At 45.8% G+C, this 20,264-nt stretch overlaps 1 long non-coding RNA gene across 2 annotated transcripts in view; it reads right to left on the bottom strand.

The window, feature by feature from the left end:
• Positions 1–17,122: 17,122 nt before the first annotated feature.
• Positions 17,123–20,264, bottom strand: part of LOC122175097 — a 26,395-nt gene continuing 23,253 nt past the window's right edge. For both annotated transcript variants that reach the window (XR_006177313.1, XR_006177312.1), the window contains 3 exons: positions 18,926–19,090; positions 18,713–18,845; positions 17,123–18,606 (listed from right to left, as the gene is read on the bottom strand). This is a non-coding gene — a long non-coding RNA (uncharacterized LOC122175097). The remainder of the gene's footprint in view (positions 18,607–18,712; positions 18,846–18,925; positions 19,091–20,264) is intronic.

Here is a 20,264-nt window from a genome sequence, read left to right as displayed (position 1 = left end):
CTAAACAAGGTCATTGAGTATGTCAGAGATGAGCCCAGACATCATTCAGAAAATATTACAGCAGAAAAATTCCACTGGGACCTATTAACATGAGCACACACTGCTTCTGCTTCATGACTTCTCATCTGCCAGTGTTTCACATTGGGCAGTCATGGTGCCAGGCAGGAGGATGCCAAGCACTGGTCCTTTGTGGCCATAACTGGGTGGGAAAAGGTGGCTCCCTGGGCTGGGTGTAGGGCTCGTGACTTTGCAAGAGGCAGAAAGAAATCCCTTCCATGGTTTCATCTTTCAGATTTAGATTGGAAATAAGGAAAAAGTCTTTTACAATGAGAGTAGTGAAGCACTGGGACAGATTGTCCATGGTTTTGGTAGATGCCTCGTCCTTGGAGACAATTAAGGTCAGGATGGATGGACCTCTGAGCATTTGATTGAGCAGTAGGTGCTCCTGTTCATTGCAGGGGCACTGGACCAGATGGCCTTTAAGGGCCCCTTCCTACTCAAGCAATTCTATGACTCTATGATCTTCTCCTGAAAGGTGAAGGCTACATGCATGGGACCTTGAAAGATTTCTGCAGGCTGCAGTAGGATACAGACTGACAACTAGGACCAGAAACATAAAAATTCAGCCAAGACAAAACTTCCAAGAAGTGAAAGGGAATAGGAAAGAAAGCCCCACCTGGTGAGGTTAGCATTGGTCCATGGGATGCTGCAGAGGCAATAGGGACAGCCTGTGAAGATGTGTCTTTCCTTTGCACCAGCAGAGGGGAGTGTCTTGGGCACATGGCAATAGAAAAGGTCTGAACCCATGGTCTACTGCTACCATAGCAAGAAGGTAGTGCAGAGCCTTTCGGAGATCAAATGCAGGCTACCCAAAGAATTGTGGCCTCCCCAGTTAGAAAGTACCGTACTCCATTACCCCCCCTTCATTCCTCTCCATAAAAAAAACTACAATTTTCTCCTGCATTAAATTTCTTTGCTTCTTTCCCTGCCTCACTGGCTTGGGTGAAAGGCTTGGCCGTGTGCTGGAGTTGTCACAGGTTCTTGTAAGCACTCCATATATTATGAGGGCTGACTCCCACAAAGGCTTTGCACTCAAGCTCCATGACACTGTTTTCCAGCACAGCCTTGTTGCTTCCAATTACCCTGACACAGGGCTGAAGGAGAAGCAAAGATTCGTGTCTCCTATCTGGAGATTTGCAGGAAACTTCCCTCAGTATCCTTGTTCACCTTCCTCCTTGTGGATGAGTTACAGCACAAGAAAATGTCAGCATCCTCCCCACCTGCTTTGGTGAGCAGCCGGAAACTCACACATAAGGAAGAATTATGCATGTACTGAGGCAGAACATGTCATATTGTTTAGGCTTCAAGGGCAAGCAACAACGTGGGACGTGGCATGAATCACAGCTGTGGCTTGCCTGGAGGATAGGGTACCATGCATGGGGCAGCTGGTGCTGATTATCCAGAGGGGTTTTAATTCCTCCCATTATAATTGGATCCAGTAATTCATCCTCAGCATGGGCTGCATGTCTGTTCTCTCCGGAATATCCCAGGGAGGGGTTTGTAATCCATCACAGGGAGATAGCCAGCTATTCCTCTTCTTTGTTTTCTCCCAGGTGACTTCAGAGCAGCCAATGTGTTTCTACCACCTGAGGCACGCAGAGACGACGTCCTGGTGTGCTCAATCCCCAACAAGAGGCACCATCAAAACCAGCGCTTCTAGCTAAATGAAATGGAGGATAAGCAGATTGACAAGCAGGGAGAAAATGCCAGAAGTGGAGGTCTCACAAATGCCTCACAATGGAAAAAAAAAAAAAAAAAACCTATCCAATAATGTGATGTCAACTCACACAGTGATATAAATCACATATCAGAAAACGAACTGTCTGCCTTAAACCCTAGCTCAAATAACTGCTCATCTTTCTTTCCACTAGTAATTTTCACATTAAAAAGCTTTGCAAAACTGTGCACAGACAACCAGGAAAGTGCCTTCACCTCCCAAACAAAACACGGGACTGCCTAGCACCAAATATCCCAGGACTTCAGAGCAAGAAGAATCAATCATAGAATCATTAAGGTTGAAAAGATCACAAATATCATCCAGTTCAACCATCAAACTATCACCACCATACCACCAACCCCATCTCCAAGTGCCACATCTACACTTTTCTTGAACATCTTTAGGGAGAGTGACTGCACCACCTTCCTGGGCAGCCTGACTGAATATTCTGTGCATCGTATGTAAAGTGCTTGGAGAGTAATTCACAAGCCACAAGGCATCTTCACATGTTGCACTGGTTGGAACAATTTAGATGGATTCTTAACTGAAAGCAACATAACTAAACTCCTCAGAAGATCAATCTCTATAAGACCTTCAAGACAAGAACTCCAAGTTGTCTGAAAATTCTTTCAAACTTCCCCATGGGAGAAGTGGTAGATTCACCATTCCTGGAGGTTCTCAAGAAGAGGGTGGATGTGGCACTGAGGGACAGGGTGGGGATGGACTGATGGTTGGACGTGGGGATCCTAGGGGTTTTTGGCCAACATCAGTGATTCTACAATTCTATATGAACAGATGTTAAAATGAGGGGTGTAGAAACCATTCTATCTTCAGCTCAGTCTCAGTCATCCTAACCAGTTCAGTCTGCCATAACAGCACGAGAATGGCTGTGCTGGGCTGGGTCAAAAGTCCATCTAACTTGGTGCCTAACAGTGGCAAAAGCAGGAAATATCGTAAGTAAGTGTACACCCAGCTCTTGGCAATCCCATCTTGTTCAAGGTATCTTCTCATACCCCACGTGTTAGTTTGGGGGCTACAGCTCAAATAATGCACCAGAGATAAATCTTCAGGAGGACAGTGGGCAGAAAGTCACTTGGGGCTGTTAGGAGCATCCCATCTCTTCCCACCTGCCTCCTCAGCTCATTCATCTCTGCAGCCCTGCTCCCAGGTGTTGACAAAGTTGGCATGTCCAGCCACAGTAGCTTTTCACCAATGGCTGCTAATACCTCAGCAACCCGTGCCCTGTGGTTAGAAATGATTGCAGAGCTCTGTAGTTCATAAAAATTCCGAGATTATTAGTTTAATAATAACTCCATGTCAGTACATTACAGACCCCCGGCTAGGCGCTTTAAATCCAGGACTATGAGAGAATGTTGTAAAGTCTCCAGCCCACAAACTTTTTTTTTTTTTTTTTTCCTTGAGAAAGAGGAAAATTAATAAGACAACCTAGAGAATGGGAATAAATCCAGGAGACAAAGCTAAAGAATGAGAGAGGGGGGAAAAAAAAAAAAAAGAAAAAAAAAGTGGAAAAAAGCCAGAGGGAAAAAAGATGGAGGCTGATAAATGGGTCTGTAGAAAGGCACATTGAAGCTTTGTTTACAGTCTCATGGTACCAAAGCATTCAGCATTAATAGCCTTCGACACCTTGTAAACTCAGCAAAACTAATTTTGCAGAAAAGAAGTGCTTTCCCAGAACTCTCCTCTCTCTTGCTTAGCACGCATTTTCAAAGGCTGACCTGTCCCCTTCCATCATGACAGCGCTAAGGAGGTAGGAAGGTTTACCAGAATGCCTGGGGCAATGCCCCATGTGCTCCTGCAAAGACAAAACACGACAACAACCCCATCAGATCTTTAATGACCCCAAGCTCCCCATAGCACTCTGCTGGGACAATGGGCAAACTCACACACTTGTGAGGTAGCCAGTCATTATCATCCCAGTCTGATGGATAACGAGGCTGTGTAAGGCATTCCAGGGTCACACAGAAAGCTAGCATCAAAGCTGGGATAAAAGTGGGGGCTACACCTTGTGCTACTAACTGAGCCCACCCCGAAGCATGGAACGAACTGCATTGTGCTCCTTTACCATCATGTTCATGCACCTTAACAGGCATGGCTGTGCTGGTGCACCCCAAGTCAAGTACCCTTGTTAGGGTCAGGCTGACCAGATGTGTTCATGGTCCAAAACCCTTATGGACAATTCTCATGATGCCCATAGGAGGGTAACAGTGGTGGCTGGGCACAGCAGGTGACTCTTATTCCCTCTGTAAGAAGAACATGAAGGGCAGCATGCACCCACCTTGGTCCCTCACATATTCAGAAGCTCAGCAAGCTATCAGTCAGTGCCTTACATAAACACAGTCCAGTCTTGAAACACCACACAGTCTCAACAAGGACAGCAGATAAGCAGAGCCATACCCCAAAATCTATGTTCATCTCATGCCAAGGCTTGAAGAACCCATATGGTTTAGCATCCCCATGGGAAGAAACCACATATGGGTCAACTCCGCCTGCCTGTGTTGCTCCTCTAAAGAACAGAAGCATAGTTTCCCCCACCAGTGATCATGGGTGTTAACAAAGCACAGATGAAGGCTTCAGCTGTTCTATCCTTGCTGATCCTGAAGGTGGATGCGCACCAAGTTGAAGCAGAAGGCATTTTGAATGAACAGAAGCTGGTGGGCCAATGCAGAACAGCAAGGGCAGAGAAAGGAGTAGGAATTCAGAGTTCTTAGAAAGTGACCTTTTTCCCCAAAACGAAACTTTTTACATGAAATTTTCCCCGTTGACATTATCTGTGATAGTTTTTTTGTCGGAAGTTTATCTGCTCATTCTTGAAAGCTTCCACTCATCCTGCTCCAATGAATATTTCTCTATACTTCATGAAACACCATTAAAAAGAGAAAAATAGAAGCTACCCTGGATTAGCAGGAATGGTAACCATCTGCACTGAGGGAAACTGAAATTGAGGGTCCCATTAGAAGGTGGTAAAGCAGGATTACTTTCTCCTGGTCCTCCCAAAGGAAGGAAGGGAGGGAGGAAGGGAGGAAGGGAGGAAGGGAGGAAGGGAGGAAGGGAGGAAGGGAGGAAGGGAGGAAGGGAGGAAGGAAGGAAGGAAGGAAGGAAGGAAGGAAGGAAGGAAGGAAGGAAGGAAGGAAGGAAGGAAGGAAGGAAGGAAGGAAGGAAGGAAGGACATGGTTGAATTTTCTGATGGAAAGCACTGATGGGGTAAAACCCAGCAGGTCCTAATAGTGCAGACTTATTTTTTATGCCTCCCTTTTGGGAACAAAGGGGACAAAGCCGCTGGGCACTTGGTTGAAGAAGGAGCTGCCCTCAAACTGCCTCCTTCCAAAGAATGATGGACTGGATCCAGGAAGCTGTCAGGAGAACCAGTTTATGGGCCCCTGTCAGCCTCCAGTTACAGGTCATTCTCTCCCCCTAGCACAGGTAACATGAGCTGGAGCTTCCCAAAGATTAGCTGACAGTCATAACAGCCAGGCTGGAAGCGTGACCCGGCCATGCCACCTCTGCCACATACAACCTCCTTCCAGCTCTGTCACCCACAGTGGATCTCACACTGCTGATCTGTGTCTCAGATGTAATTTTTCTCTCTCCTGGTCCCTACTTAAGTGTGGTGAAGCTGGTGACTTCCTGACCCTTTCGTAGCACAGTGAGTGTCCAGGCTGAAATTGAATCACACCCTCTCCAGTGAAAACAAAGGAGGCAAAGTGTATAATTCTCCTGTCCCCAGCTCTCTGGGGTAACAGGCAGAGAATTTAACCAACACTTTTCTCCATCCCTGCAACATCACAACTGGCTTTGCTCTGCAAGAAGCTTGACTTGGCAAGCTGGAGATGCATCAATTCCTTGGTTGAAAGGTTTTTGCACAAACCAAAGAGCTGAGCCCTTTTCCAAGATCATCACTGAAGCTCAGTGGTTTCACCAGCATCACTGGTGAGAAAGCAAACAAGCAAGTAGAAAACTCTGCAGGACTCTCCCCTTCAACTGGAACCTTCATCTAAACACTCATGCCTCTAAATACTTCAGCATTGCTGAAGCATTGGCCCAGACTCATCAGGAGTGTTCTTGGAATTTCTTCTCACAGGAAGTGGCAGTGCACTGGCACAGGGATGTGGTGGAATCACTGTCCCTGGACGTGCTGAGGAACCACAGAGATTTGGCACTGAGAGATGTGGTTAGTGAGCATGGTGGGGATGGGTTGATGGTTGGATTGGATGATCTTGATGGTCTTTTCCAACCTTAATGATTCTGTGATTCTTTGGTTCATTCAATGCTTCTGCTGGCTGTATACTCACTAAGCAACTTGTCTTTGCTGTCATCACATGGACAGTGAGCAATGTGAGCAGTGAGCAAAGACACGTGGGAGAGAATTCATCCAATGCATTCGGAGCGGTGCAGTGCAATCAACCTCAATACTCACTCTTGCTTTCCCAGAGTGGGATGGGATTGTATACCTAAGAGAGGTTAGCTGGAGAGAATCATAGAATCATAGAATCACTAAGGTTGGAAAAGACCTAAAAGATCACCCAGTCCAACCGTTCACCTATTCCCAAGCTCCTACTAAACCATGTCCCTCAACACAACATCCAGTCTTTCCTTGAACACCCCCAGGGTCGGTGATTTCACCACCTCCCTGGGTGAAGAGCATGAGTAGAGCCCTGGTCATGAGAGATCAGAGAATCATGATCGTTTGAGTTGGAAGGGACATCTACAGTTCATCTGGTCCAACTCCTACAGCTCCATCAGGTGCTCAGAGCCCCGTCTGTTCTGACCTTGAGTGTCTGCAGCAAGAGGGCATCCACAACCTCTCTGAGCAATCTGTGCCAGTGCCTTACTGCCCTTATCACAAAAAACTTCTTACGTCCAGTCTAAATCTTCCCTCTTGCAATTTGAAACCATTTCTGCTCGTCCTATCATGTTGGAGCAGAACCTAAGTAACCTTTGGATTGCAAGATCCCAACAGAGTAGGGGAGGTTTGAAGTCCCTCTGAGATGCCTCTCCTTCTCAACAGGAGTCCCAGTGTTGGTTCTATGTTTCAAAACCATGAGGCTTGGGTGAAAACTGTAAAAAAAAACCTGTAAGAAGGTTAAACCACCTAATCTGCTCCCAGTAATAACGTAAACATGAATCTATAACAGGACATACACACTTCCACTGCTCTGCTCCAACACAGATGATGTATGTTTATTTTTTCGGGAGGGAGGGACAATATGGGAAACAGAAATTTCCAGCCTTCTGAGAATTGACTGGGAAGGCATCCAAAAGCATCTGCTGTGTTAACAGAGGGTGAAGGAGAATGCTTGAGGTGATTCTAGCTGGGATGAGCTGGTTGAGCAAGACTTCCAGAGGGCTGCTGGGATGTATTTTTTAAGGGCAGTGCAATGGGCTTGTGGCTTCTCTCACCTGCCCAAATCCTGGCATCCAAGCTTGGCAATGACGAGGCTGATTCACTCACAAAAGATTTGGGACAAAAACACACAAGGTTTAGCTTTAGACGGTTGTTAAATGTGACAGGAATATGAACTGATGAGAAACACATTGGTGTCTCACCAGTAATGAGCCTCATCCACGGCTGTTCTTACGGTCAAGAATTAACATTTCTGAGAAAATCTGTGTATGGTATTGAATTTCAGTACAGGGTCAGACTGAATATTGGTGACATTCTGCTGGAACGGGCCTCCCACCTCACCCCAGATGAAATGGCCCAACCTCTTATCTCTTCAGTTAAGGAGGAGGAGAAAATGGCTGATATTTGTTAGGTGGGCAAGGCGGTGATGAGTTGATGGTTGGACCAGATGATCTCAGTGGTCTTTTCCAACATTACTGATTCTGTGATTGTTGGCGCTGCAAACCTGCAGCCTTTGGAGCTGCAACAGGGCAGAGAGGGAATTCAATCTTGGAAAAGTTTTATCACTTTAGACTTTCAGAAGCCTGCAGCTGCCTTTGGACTGACACCTTTAGCCATGGAGCAGACAAATGTCACTGACTCTAAACAACCTTCTTGTAATTTCCTTTCCTGCAAGGTTCATGTCGTGTCTCTTTGAAAGAGTTGCTAACAGGACAAGGGGAAATGGTTTTAAGCCCAAGGAGGGAAGATTTAGGTTGGATATCAGGGGGAAGTCCTTTACAGAGAGATTGGTGAGGTGTGGAACAGCTGCCCAGGGAGGCTGTGGATGCCCCAACCATCCTGGAGGTGTTCAAGGCCAGGTTGGATGGGGCCCTGGGCAGCCTGGGCTGCTATGAAATGGGGAGGTTGGTGGCCCTGCCTGTGGCAGCGGGGTTGGAGCTTCGTGTTCCTTGAGGTCCCTTCCAACCCAAGCTATTCTGTGATTCTGTGATTCTGTCTGAGCCATGGCTCAGGATCAGGACAAATCGGAGAGGTTAGGTATTGCCATCTCCACACACAGATACGTAATCAACCAAGAATCCTCCATGCCCGGTTTACATTTTACATCAATTCACAAAGCTAAAATACCCTCGCAAAGCCCATCTCCCATTTTGATGATCTCCTACATACTTTGAAAGGTCACCTCTAAGATCACCAGTCCAACCCCAACCCACTCCTACCCCTTCCATTGACTGTGTCCATCAGTGACACGTCTCCACGGTTCTAAAACCACATCCTTGGGCAGCCTATCCTAATGCCACTCTTTTTGAGAAGAAATGTTCCCTAATACTCAACCCGAACCTCCCCTGGCATAACTTGAGTATAACTTCTCATCCTATTGCTGTTACCTGGGAGAAGAGACCGATCCCCACTGGTCTTAACTGCACAGTAGTAAATTTGCCCAAAATGTGGAATCTTGGGAGATCCTCTGTTTGTCAGGAATCCCCTGTCAGCCCATCAGGTGAGAAAACAATAAAGATGAGCTAGAAACATGCCAACTTCCCATCAGATCCTTGACAACATCCTACTGTCTCTTGAAACATTTAGATCTCAGCTGTGGGTTTGTTAAGTCCTCAGCAGGTCTGTGGAGGCACTGTTGTGGCAGGAGGTACGATAAAAGCTGAGACAAAAAGAAACAAACCAACAATCTCCTGTAAACAGGAGGGAAAAAAAAAAAAATCCAGGGATTTAGAGGGGAATAATTATTGCTGGACCCAAACCAGGTCATTTATCTAAAATCCCACATACCTTGGGGGCCTTCATCTGAAAAATGTCTCGCTTTTTTTTTTTTTCCTGTTGTTTTAACCAGCTTGAAGCCTATAAGACAAAGACTTGAGGCACTAATAACTGTGGCTGATTTCTGCCTGGATGTGTTTCAGCCCTCTTGTCTCTTCATGCTAACCAGCAAAACGAAAAATAATTAATAACACTCAAAATCCCCCACATTAAGCGCGAAGTGCCATTGTTTCCTTCGCATTCCTCACACTGATTCTGCAGGGCCTCGACCCAGCAAAGCAATTAAATACATGTGTGACACTGACAGCCTGACTAGCACTGTTGGCTCCAAGGAGATCCAGGCTAGTATTTCATCCAAAAAGGTGCTGGGCTATTCGTTGAGAAACTGCACGGACATCTTGAACAGGTTCTTGCTTGGAGTATTGCGAACACCCTTGATGATGTTTTTTGTGAGCTTATGTATTTGCAAAGCTGGGCACGATGATCTAGCCCTGAAGGCTTGGATGTGCTTCCAAAATAGCTACAAGGAGGGTATTGGTTGATACAGCATGGGTTGTGGGTTCTTCTGTAAAGTCACCCATAGAATGTCTCTGTGCTGGAATTGTTCCAAAGCATGAGAGCTCTCCTCTCCAAAGGGTTTCGTTTTTAGGATGCTGCTTTTGGCACCGTTTTGGACTGGACCAGTGGACCGTTTCATGGACACCTCCCAGGCACAGCTCAGGAGGTTGTAGCACAAGGCAGTGACCATCTGGGTGTGTTGTGACAGGACAAGGGGAAACGGTTTCCAACTAAAAGAGGGGAAATTCAGGCTGAATATATGGAGAAGGGTTTTTTTTACAACAAAGAGGGCAAGGCATAGGCACAGGTTGCCCAGACAAGTGGTGGATTCTCCATTCAAGGTCAGGCTCTGAGCACCTGATGGAGCTGTGGGTGGCCCTGTGCACTGCAGGGAGAGGAACCAGATGGCCTTGAAGGGTGTCTCCCAACTCAAACCATTCCGCGGTTCCATGAATCCCAACAGGCAGTGTGGGTACAGCAACCTTGTTTTGGACTGCAAGAAGGAACAACTGGATGGACAGAAGTCCTTCCTGCTGCTTAGCTTTGGGCTAGAGCTCACATCTAACCTCCCAGTCAGACCCAGTGACTGAATCACTCTCTTATCCCATCCGTTACCCAGTGGGAATTTATCTTGTGGCAGAGATGTTTATAAACCTTCACCCATCTGGAAGTCATTATCTCCAAATAAAGTTTATTTGAAGAAATTGTATTAAATGATTACATGTTATTTTTACCTCGGCTAGAAAGCAAACTGCTGTACCATTGCTGAGAGGTTCTCTTTGGTCCAGATTTGTTTTAGTATTTCATCCAGACTATCAGCATCAGGGTATGGCAGCTAATTTGGCTGTTTTGCTATAGTTGTCTGGTGGTCAGACAAAATTTATTAAGAGTTTGACTCTTTATTTAGTTTTATTTGTTACTGTTTCTCTTCTCCATCTTCTGTTAGGTCTGTCCATTGCCCATCTAAGTTGTCTCTTTATTTACTTTCTGCATTTTGCAGCAAAAAAAAAAAAAAAAAAAATACATATTGAAGTCCAAAAAGAAGAGAAAAAAAAACAGATAAAAAAAAATATCCCAGATCTGTTGCCAAATCGTTGTCATTTGTGTTGTGTACAGGGAAAAAGCTGGACAAGGCAGTTGTGGGGCTGACTGCACTCCTAGTAAAAAGAAAATTAAAAAGCCATGAAGGACTAAAGCAGGGCAATAACCACCAGAAAATGCATAGACTTGCAATCCAAAGGTGAACTTCAAGGACTGTGCAATCTTACTGCAGATCTTCAAGCTACGGATTGGTAACTCGTGACCCAACGAGGGAATGCCTTTCAAAGGGGAAATAAAACCCAAAAAACTGCTTGATTTAAGTAAGCTAGCTAGGAAAGAGCCAGATCAACCCCTAGGTCTGCCTAATACTGGCAGGTTGCCTCACACCTACCCCTCCTGCAGCCTCCCTTCTCCCACCCGTCCATACAACCCAACCCTTGTACTGCAAGCTCCTTTTCTCTGCTCTTGATGAACACCACTTCTTCCCACTGATATCCATCCAGCCTGAGTATTGCTTTGATCACATCCTTTCCTCCCCAGGCAGCTCTTCTTGGATTCTCCCATCTGTGCAGCATCTGCCCTAAGTCTCCTCCTTTTGGTTTCAAAGCCTGTCATCCCTCAGTCAGCATCAGGCATCTTCCAATGCCAGGTTTCGCATCTGCTGCCCTTTCCACGTTTCTCAAAACCGTTCCTCTTTCTTGGCCAGAGGCCGAATTCATCACAGCACATGGGCAACTCAAGTTCAAGCGACGGCACTGCTCAAGTGCTTTGACATCTTGGGCCAGTAGGATCCCTCCAGGTTGAACCTCAAGATAAAAACAGGAGATTTCGGGGCCCCTGCAGCAAAGGGGACACCATGAGCGGGTGGGAACACGAGGCCAAGATGGGGGAAAGTTATGCAGCAAATGACCTACTGATTATTTAGAAGTAGTTCTGAACTGCAAGACATTTGATGTGCTTCCTTTCTACGTATCGTCATTCCCTACCATAAATCTGCCCAATATAGATGCCTCATGTTGGGTTTTTTCAAGGTTAGGAGAGGTTTTTTCTTTTTTTTTCTTGCACATTATAAATTTCCCCCTAACATCATGTCACAGACCAGAAACAGCGGTGTGGCTCTGGCCAGGATCACCTCCCTGTGCTGCGTTTGCACCACAACTGGCACAGAGGACAACATCTGCCATATATATATATATACATAAAAACAGGCCACAACTTTTTGCTTTCACATCCTGTAGCTGCATTTCCACCATTCTGCAGTGATTTCTTAACTCCTTCATTATACCCCTTCAACAAGCAGGATAAATGTCAGCCAGATCCTGTGATTTGTATACGTTCAAAGTTTCCAAGCCCATCCTTATCAGCTTAATTTTTCCTCTTTATTTTTCTTGCTAATGACGTATTTGGAAAGGAATTCCATATTCTGGCAGGTTTATTAATTACATCCTGCTCTTTGTTTATTAATGAGCCTAAGTTCTCATTTTCCCCTGTTATAATTGTAGAGGGTTTTTATTTCCCTTAGCCCTCTCACGCTTAACATTAGCTCATAAATGTTTCCTTTCTTATGCCCAGAGATTTTCACTATTAGTTTAATTGACTGATGGCTCATCTTAAGTAGAGAACTGACTCATTGTGCACTGGAGCTGTCAGCAAGTCAACTAATTGATAATCCATGCACACAGCCTGGGAGAGAGAAAAGACTCAAAGCTGGGTTTCTCCTCTATATTTGCACAGCACCTAACACAATGCAGGCCAGAGCTGCCCCAAAGGTTGCTAAGTGTAACCACAATAGAAGGAAAAATAAATGGTGGGGATGTACGAAAAGGATGGGGAAAGGTCTCCACACAAAGCACAGCCTAGATGCTTCCATTTTCCGGGAGGCCCGTCTTCCATACTGATATCACAAATTCAAATGGAAATCCCAGTTTCCTGGATAAAAGGAAATAAAATCATTGATGAAAATATCATAAGAAAGTCACTGTTGTTGGGATGATAGGCACTAAGAAAATGGTGTTCATCGCATGGGAGTTAGGCTCTAGGACCTCTGAAGGTCCATTTTACATGGGACAAAGCCACAGGCATTTTTGATGTGGGTCCATCAGTGAGGCAGAACGAGGCGCACAAGGGTAGAAAGCCTCAGCTGAAAGCAGCTCCTCATCCACCTCACCATCAGGAGGACAATTCCAAAGTCAGATCTCCCGTCAGGGGTCATCTCCACTAAGGTGGGCTCTGCTCTCTTCAAGAAGAGCTGAGTAAATGCAATTTGCTCAGCAGGGAGCTGCGGACTCAAAGTGAAAATGGGGAGAGAGCTGGTAGGTCTGTCACTCTTCCTTGGCTGATTTTTCCCCTCCATCCTTCCCATGACCCCTCTGGCCTTCTCCAGATGCGTCGTGTCTTACTCACCGAGCTTCACTCAGTGAGCTTTCTACATCAGAGTCTTCCACTGTCAAGATGGAGCAACCCAGGAAAGTCACTTGTGCAGGCCCCAAAGTGCTCTCACTGCACTGCTGGAGCTGGGACAACGCCTGCCTTGGTCGAGCATCCAGCATGTCAAAGGAGACAGCTCAGGAGTCTGCTCTTCTGCCATGAGCTTCCTCCTTCAGTCTACCCCTTTGATTTATTGTGCTTAAGCACTTCTGAGCACCTGGAAAGTGTTTTTGTCCCATTAATTTTGACTTGGAAGTTTCAGTGCTTCCCAGAAGAAAAATAAATCACTCAGGATGGGAAGACGTGCCCCACACAACCTCCTCCCTTGTCTGGATCCCCTTCTCCTGCCTTCCACTTTCTTTTCCCTCCTACTGTTCCCTTCCTCCTCCTCCAACAGAAAAGAGATGGTGATAAATGTGCCACACAAGGAATGAACTTTGCATACCAGGAGCCAGGAGGTAATGCTATCTGCCCAAACATCGCCTTGTTGAGCACCTAAATAAAGCTCTCTGCACCCAGCACAGATGAAGCCTGTGGTCCCAGGAGATAGGACACCCGGCTGGAGACATCAAATCCATGCAGGCATCTGTCTCTGCTTCGAAAACATTTGGTCCTCAGAAGTTTGAAACACCTGTAGGTGGTCAACGTCGGGTTGAAATCGCATTTCCTTTAAGGTCTCCCTGGTTCTCCCTGCGTCTCCTCTTCATAGAATCATTAAGGTTGGGAAGACCACTAAGATCACCTTGTCCAACCATTGGTGGGCACCTTCTCCACCATACGGTCACCCATCATCGCCGTATCACTAAATCACATCAGCCAGTGCTCTTCTAACCCAAAGGTCTCAATTCTCTCTTCAATGCAGTATTACCTCCCCCATCTCCCCAGCTTGATATCTTGACCCTCTAACTCGATATCTTCCTCCTCACAGGGAAGCAACCTATGGAAGCACACCCTGGTCTTACAGGACAGAGGACAAACCCCAAATCAGGCCTTTTCCCATTTTATCAGGCACTAAAGCATCTGCACTGTTGGTTTCTGTGGTCAAACCCATGCCCCAGCCCCCCAAAAATATCGACCCCATCTGAAAATCACACTATGTAAGCTAAACACTGCTGATATCTTCTGCCAGGTTCACTTCTGCTCTGCACTGGGGCCACTATTCCTTTGTGTTGGGATATTTACTGAAGTCCTGATGATTAATATCCTCCCTTCCCTCACCACTTGGACAACTCATTCAGATTTCTTCCAGTGATGAGCACATGATGGATGGATTTGATACACTTGGCACTAAAGGAACTGCATTGAACGATATGTCTAATCATTACTTTTCTCTTTCTTTACTCTTTTTTTTCTTTCTTTTTTAAATTACATTCACTTGAAAGATGACCTCAAACCTCCAAATGCAGACCTGGTGTAAGGTTTTCCACAATTCACTTCTCCTTTCAGTACAGGAAATACAAGGGGTGAACCACTAGTGAGTTCACTTTATGATTGTATTATATGACCTTTCTTTTTTCCCCTGGAATTTAGATTTATATGGCCATTCAGCCTGTCATCTATCTGTCCCCAGTAGACTTTGTCCACCTGTTGATTTTTAAACTGTCTTTGACAGAAAGCTGAACGTCTCCAAAGAAATTATGTTCCTATTTCTATGTTAAAATGAAGATCCAGAGGAAGGAGTGATGTCAGTTTAAACAACTTATTTCTTCTTAATAATTCTTATTCCATTAGCTGATTTTGATATGGTAAGTCTCCTACATAGCAAATCACAGGAGAGGAGATGTGCAAGAAAAACAGGAGAATTCTGATGGTGTAACAGAAAAAGACAGAATACCCAAAAAAATTAATCGGTTTGGGGAGCAATCAACTCTGACACATAAATCTACAAATATCAGACTGTTCCTCTTGCCAGTCTTTGTTCTTCCAGTTTCCATGTGGATCTTAAACTGCTGAAACTCCATGAGAAAGGTGCTTCCCTCTGGTATTTCTAGTATAGGAATATCTGAGATAAATTGTTAGAAATTCTTACCATCTTGGGATCATCAAAGTTGGAAAAGACCTCCAAGATCACCAAGTCCGACCCCAACCCATCCCCACATCCCTCCACGTTCCTCATCTCCATGGTTCTTGAACACCTCCAGGCACGGTGACTCCCCCACCTCCCTGGGCAGCCTGTGCCAATCCATCACTGCTTTTTTGGAGAATAATTTTTTCCTAGTATCCAATCCCAAATTTTCCCAGAAAGCAGATTTTTACTTGCTTTCCAGTCCTTTTGCTGTAATCTCTAGGCCCAGCATGGAGGCCAGAGCAACCAGTGCCACCTTGTGTGTTCAAAATGACCACCCTTCCCAGAGGTGATGTCTGTCCAGAAATGCAGGACACATTCCTCAAGGCTGTGGGTGTGAATTTCTTGTTGACGTCATCAGGAGCGAATCTAGGACACAACTATTCTCAATTTAGACTCTGTCAGCAATTGAAGTGAATTGCCTCACCGAGTGTCTGTTTCTGTCTTATACTAAATATAAAAGTAAGGAAAGAAGAACGTAAATGAGACAAAAAAAATACATTCCAAAAAGAAAACTGTACAGAAATGGTATCTTCTCCACTCCCTGCTGCCCTTGAGAAGTTACAGCACAGCATTCAAGAGCATCAGACAGTTGAGCCTTTTCCAATTCCAGAAGTGCAGCTCAACAGAACTTCATTTTAAGGGATTTACTGGGTAAAACCAGTGTGAAAGCAGGTGAGTGTGTTTTACAAAGCAAGATAGCCATGAGTGTTCTACCTGCAGTGCTGTGAAGTTATATGGATGGTCTTCAGCTTTTGAGAGATATTGGAAGAGCAAAATGTTGCATGTCAACATGGGTGCTGTAGTAGCACTACTTACACACCACGTTGCTGAGGAGATCCACTGGGGAAAGCACAATAAATAACACAACTACTTAGTAACTCTGTAGTGCCCTTCATCCAAACATCTCCAAACACTACGCAAACATTTGTTAGAACTGCCGCTGACCCCGGGTAAAGCCATGCTATCTTTACTGTGCAGCAGATAAGAAAATTGAGGTGACATTATTTCCATGATCCTGCGACAGGGGTCAGAGGAGAAGCCCAGAGTTCTACCACCCGCTGCCCTCTGCCCCATGGGAATGATGGAAAAAATGGAAATGGAGAGATAAGTCTCCAGAATGCCCTTACTCAAAGGGCCTTTCCAAAGTGGCTTTCTTTGTTCCCCTTAGTGGGGCTGAGTCAAGTTCCAACGTAGAGAGAAAAATGGAGGATAATAGAAGAAAAAGTGAAGAAATGGTATACAGGAAGCTCAGACTGCTCAATGCATGTTTAGAAATGATTAGGTAACCGAAATCTTGAAGGCAACCTGAAGGGATGTGCCCTTTGGCTCCAATTGTTCATCACTGCTCAGGCTGTGGAAGAATGACCTTCCTTGTTTTACAGAAGGGAAAAATACATCTATACAGCAAGCTTGGAGTGTTCTCTCAACTTCTTGTCAGAGCTCAATTCAGTAGCTCAGAAATATTCTCAGCTTGGATATTATGGAAGATCTCTTCTCGAAAAGAGTGGTGATGCAGTGGCACAGGCTGCCCAGTGAGGTGATGGGGTTACCATCCCTGGAGCTGCTCCAGAACCGTGGAGATGTGGCACTGAGAAATTCGGTTGGTGAGCGTGGAGGGAGTGGGTGGTGGTTGGACTTGGGGATCTTGGAGGTCTTCTCCAGTCTTAATAATTTCATGAAAGCATTTCAGGCATCCCCACAGTGTCAGTGGATACGAATTCACATCCACAAGACACCGATATCATCCTATGTCAGAAGCTGGGGACCATGGAGGATACTTTAGGGCATCAGCTTGCACTAGAAGTCCATAAGCAGATTAGATGTGCCCTTGAGGTCTGAACTGAAGCTTGGGGTTTGCTGTAGCACAATGAAAGGAGGAGCAGGTTTGGATCACGGATCATCTCACTCAGCTGTCTGCTTGGGATCAGATGAATAAGTCAAAGTGAGGTTGATCTCACAAAGAGTGGTCAGGCATTTGAATTGGCTGCTCAGAGAGGTGGAGGAGTCACTGTCCCTGGAGGAGTTTAAAGAAAGGGTAGATGTAGTACTGCAACACGTGGGGAATATTGGTGGTAGGTGGACTGTTGGACTCGATGTCCTTAGAGGTTTTTTCCAACCTCGGTGTCTCTATGATTCTGATCCCTCCACTGACTTTAGCAGGCATCTAGATGATGAACTCCCATGTCAACTATTCTACTGAAGACACCTACATTTGGGCAGACAGCTCCTAACTTCCACAGAAGAGATGGGACTGGATTTAGAGAGAGCCTAAACAGTTGTGAATATCTGTGAGCGGTGGAGCAGCCTTGGATTCAACAGAGATCACCAGGTGCTGAGCAAAACTCTTCCCAGGTCCCAAGAAAAGGTTAATCCACTGCCTTTGTGTAACAGCCCTATTGAGATCGACATGAGCAAAGACCTGTAAACACCAGTCTTCTTGCTTCAAAGCATACTAGTCCTTCTCTCCCAATCCCCTACAATAATGAAACAGTCTGTCAGCTGTAAATCACTGTGTGTTTTTTAATGAAAAGATGAGGAATTCAGATTGTCATGTTTTCCGACCTACAGCTAGCAACACTTAACCCCTGCTCTCCCTTTGCAACTCTAAAGCATTGATGTTAGTGCAACACAAGATGCTCAGGAAGTGATTCCTCACAAATATTGCGATGGGGCTGTCATGTGGCAGTCCATGCAAAGTGATATACGGACTGAACAACAGATTGCCCTGCTGAGCCCCAGCCCCAAAAAATGAGTCTTCTTCTCCCAGCATATTTGGACCTGGTCTCCTCTTCAACGTGGCTCCTTCAGGGACTGTGTAAGGAAGGATGGAGGTGCAAGAAGAACAGACAGTCCTTTCCTGGGGATGCAATGACCCATTACCACTTGCTTTAAATCAAGCATTAAAAAAAACACTTGGACAGTCAATGGCCTCTTTGGCTGAGGAAGCTTTGCCCAAAGGATACAAAGAGTTGAGGGAGGATTGTGATTGTTTGTGTAGAGCTGAAGATTTATTTGGGAGTCAAAAGGGGTTTCCCTCTGTCCCTTTTTACTAAATAGTGTGGAATTTCAGTTTTCCCTGCATTCACCCCCCAGGAAAGCACTGCCCATTGGAGTTGGATGACCCATAAGAGCCTGACTGACAATTTTACGCTCAGTTGGGACATGAAAGAAACATCAGAGCTCCAGAATCTCTTAAAAATGGACACCTGCTTTAATGCTATCCATGTCCAAGTCCAGAGGAGCTTTATGGGAATGTCTCCCACTGAGTAACAACTGCAATACCAAAACTCCCTCTGAACAAGCAATATCTGCTCTTCCAAGACCAGCTATAAATCCATGGCCTTGTCCAACTTCTTTTTATGTTTATAAAAATAAAGGAAGGAAGAAAGCTCCAAAAGCCCATCTGGTTGTCTCTTTCCTCCTCCTGGGGAAGATTCCCACCCCTGGAGTTTATTTCTGTTCTCTGGAACCAGGTTTTGGATTTGGCAGCTCAACGGATCACATCCAGCATGGTGGACTCCTCCGTCCAGCTTCAGAGCAGGAGCTACCAAAAGGTCCCATCATGCTGAAACACAGTCCAGCCAGACCCTCTGTCTCCTGCAATAGAATAAGGACAGTCCCCAGATGCATAAGGATCGAGCAGTTACACTTTTTTTTCTACCCCAGGCTACGTTGACACCCATAGGTAGGTACCCAAGCCTACCTGGGACAGCCATAGCATTATGGAGAATCTTCCTATTTCCAGCTGGACTGAGACACCAAACTCCTTGCTTCTATCCCAGGATCACCATGGTTGTGTTCCAGCAGGCACCCCAAGCAGGATCAGGCTGCTCATGCTGTAAAGAGGCATAAAAAGCTGTGGTCCCTCACCTCATGGCTCAGGCATTCCTCCGGAGGCTTTGAGCTTTAAAATTACCTCCCATGGGAGCCCTCCAAAGCCAGAGCATTTGTGCAGCAGGCTTCTCCAAGAGCACGTTTTCTCCAGAGGCACGAGGCATGTTCTGCTGATGTGGGAACCTTCGGAAACCATCAATGTCACAGCCTTCTTTATCCTTGCCCTGTGGCACATTATGGTGGATGCCTGGTGATTCAGGACAATAAAGAGTAAATGCTCTGTGTACTGGGACCCTGCTGAAGGGCTCCCTGTGAAAGCAAGGGACTGAATTCTGTGATGCACCTTTCCAAGTTTCAATCTCCAGTCCTAAGTTTCTCTGCCTCCATCTGCATTGCGAGGCTCATGTTCCTTCTCAAAGCACCCACCACTATCAGAGGGTCTTTTCTGGCTAAGCCTAACCCAGAGGAAAGGGGAAGACCAGCCCAAGACAACACTTGCTAACAATCCATTCTCTTATAGAGCAGCAGAACAACCCCAGCTCTCTGCTTTCCCTTGCAATCCATATTTTCTGTGCCATATGTACAAGGTCACTGCCAAGAAAATAATTAGGCACTGACATGAAGGCAGCTCCTATGGGGAGCATGCAGATTCTTCACATTTCAAGAGTCTGTGTGCAAAGACTCCAGATCCGAAAGGGAGATGGGACTAATCCTCACCCCACAGAGAGATGCCATTTGCAATCCTCTCTCAGGCCATAACGAGAAGCTCACAGTGATCTGCTATGACAAGACACAGTCCTACAATGCTCCTTTGATGTACCTGCTATTTATTGCCTTATTTTGGTAGAGCATGGGAGCCACAGATAATTTTGAGGTCCATGGCACCTAAGCAATCTGTGGATGCACAGTAAGAGGATGTACTGAAAGTTTTATGGTGTCAAATATATATCAAGGATGAAAGTCAAGAGGGGACAGAGCACGTGGAATGCAGGACGTGGCTTTCCCATCCTCTCTACAGATTCACTTCTTCACTTCCCAGAACCTTATTCATACATCTGCTGACTCCATTTCCATTGTTTTACTCAGCCCTCACTGAAAGTGGGGGATGGACAGGGTTCCCCAAAGCCTATCCTACCAGCTGAGAAAAACCCTGCTCTCCATGTCAGACTCACCCACAGACACACAGAAGCCCCAGGACTGAGAGTCCATGGCTTGCTCACCTTGTCCTGAGGGATGGAGAGGATCTGTGTGGGACAAAGCACTCCAAAAGTGATCTCACAGAGTGGTCCACAACACAACTGGGTCAAGGTGGTACAGGTAACACTGAGTTCTGGTGCTTCATGGGCCCCCTGTCCCCCTTGGGATGAAGAGGGGGGAGAAGGAGAAGGAGAAGGAGAAGGAGAAGGAGAAGGAGAAGGAGA

Source organism: Lagopus leucura, unplaced genomic scaffold (assembly GCF_019238085.1).
Source record: "Lagopus leucura isolate 7727_CA_CO unplaced genomic scaffold, USGS_WTPT01 Super-Scaffold_702, whole genome shotgun sequence".
NCBI lineage: Eukaryota > Metazoa > Chordata > Aves > Galliformes > Phasianidae > Lagopus > Lagopus leucura.
The sequence above is the reverse complement of the archived record's forward strand: the minus strand, read 5'-3'. Positions and strand labels throughout refer to the sequence as shown.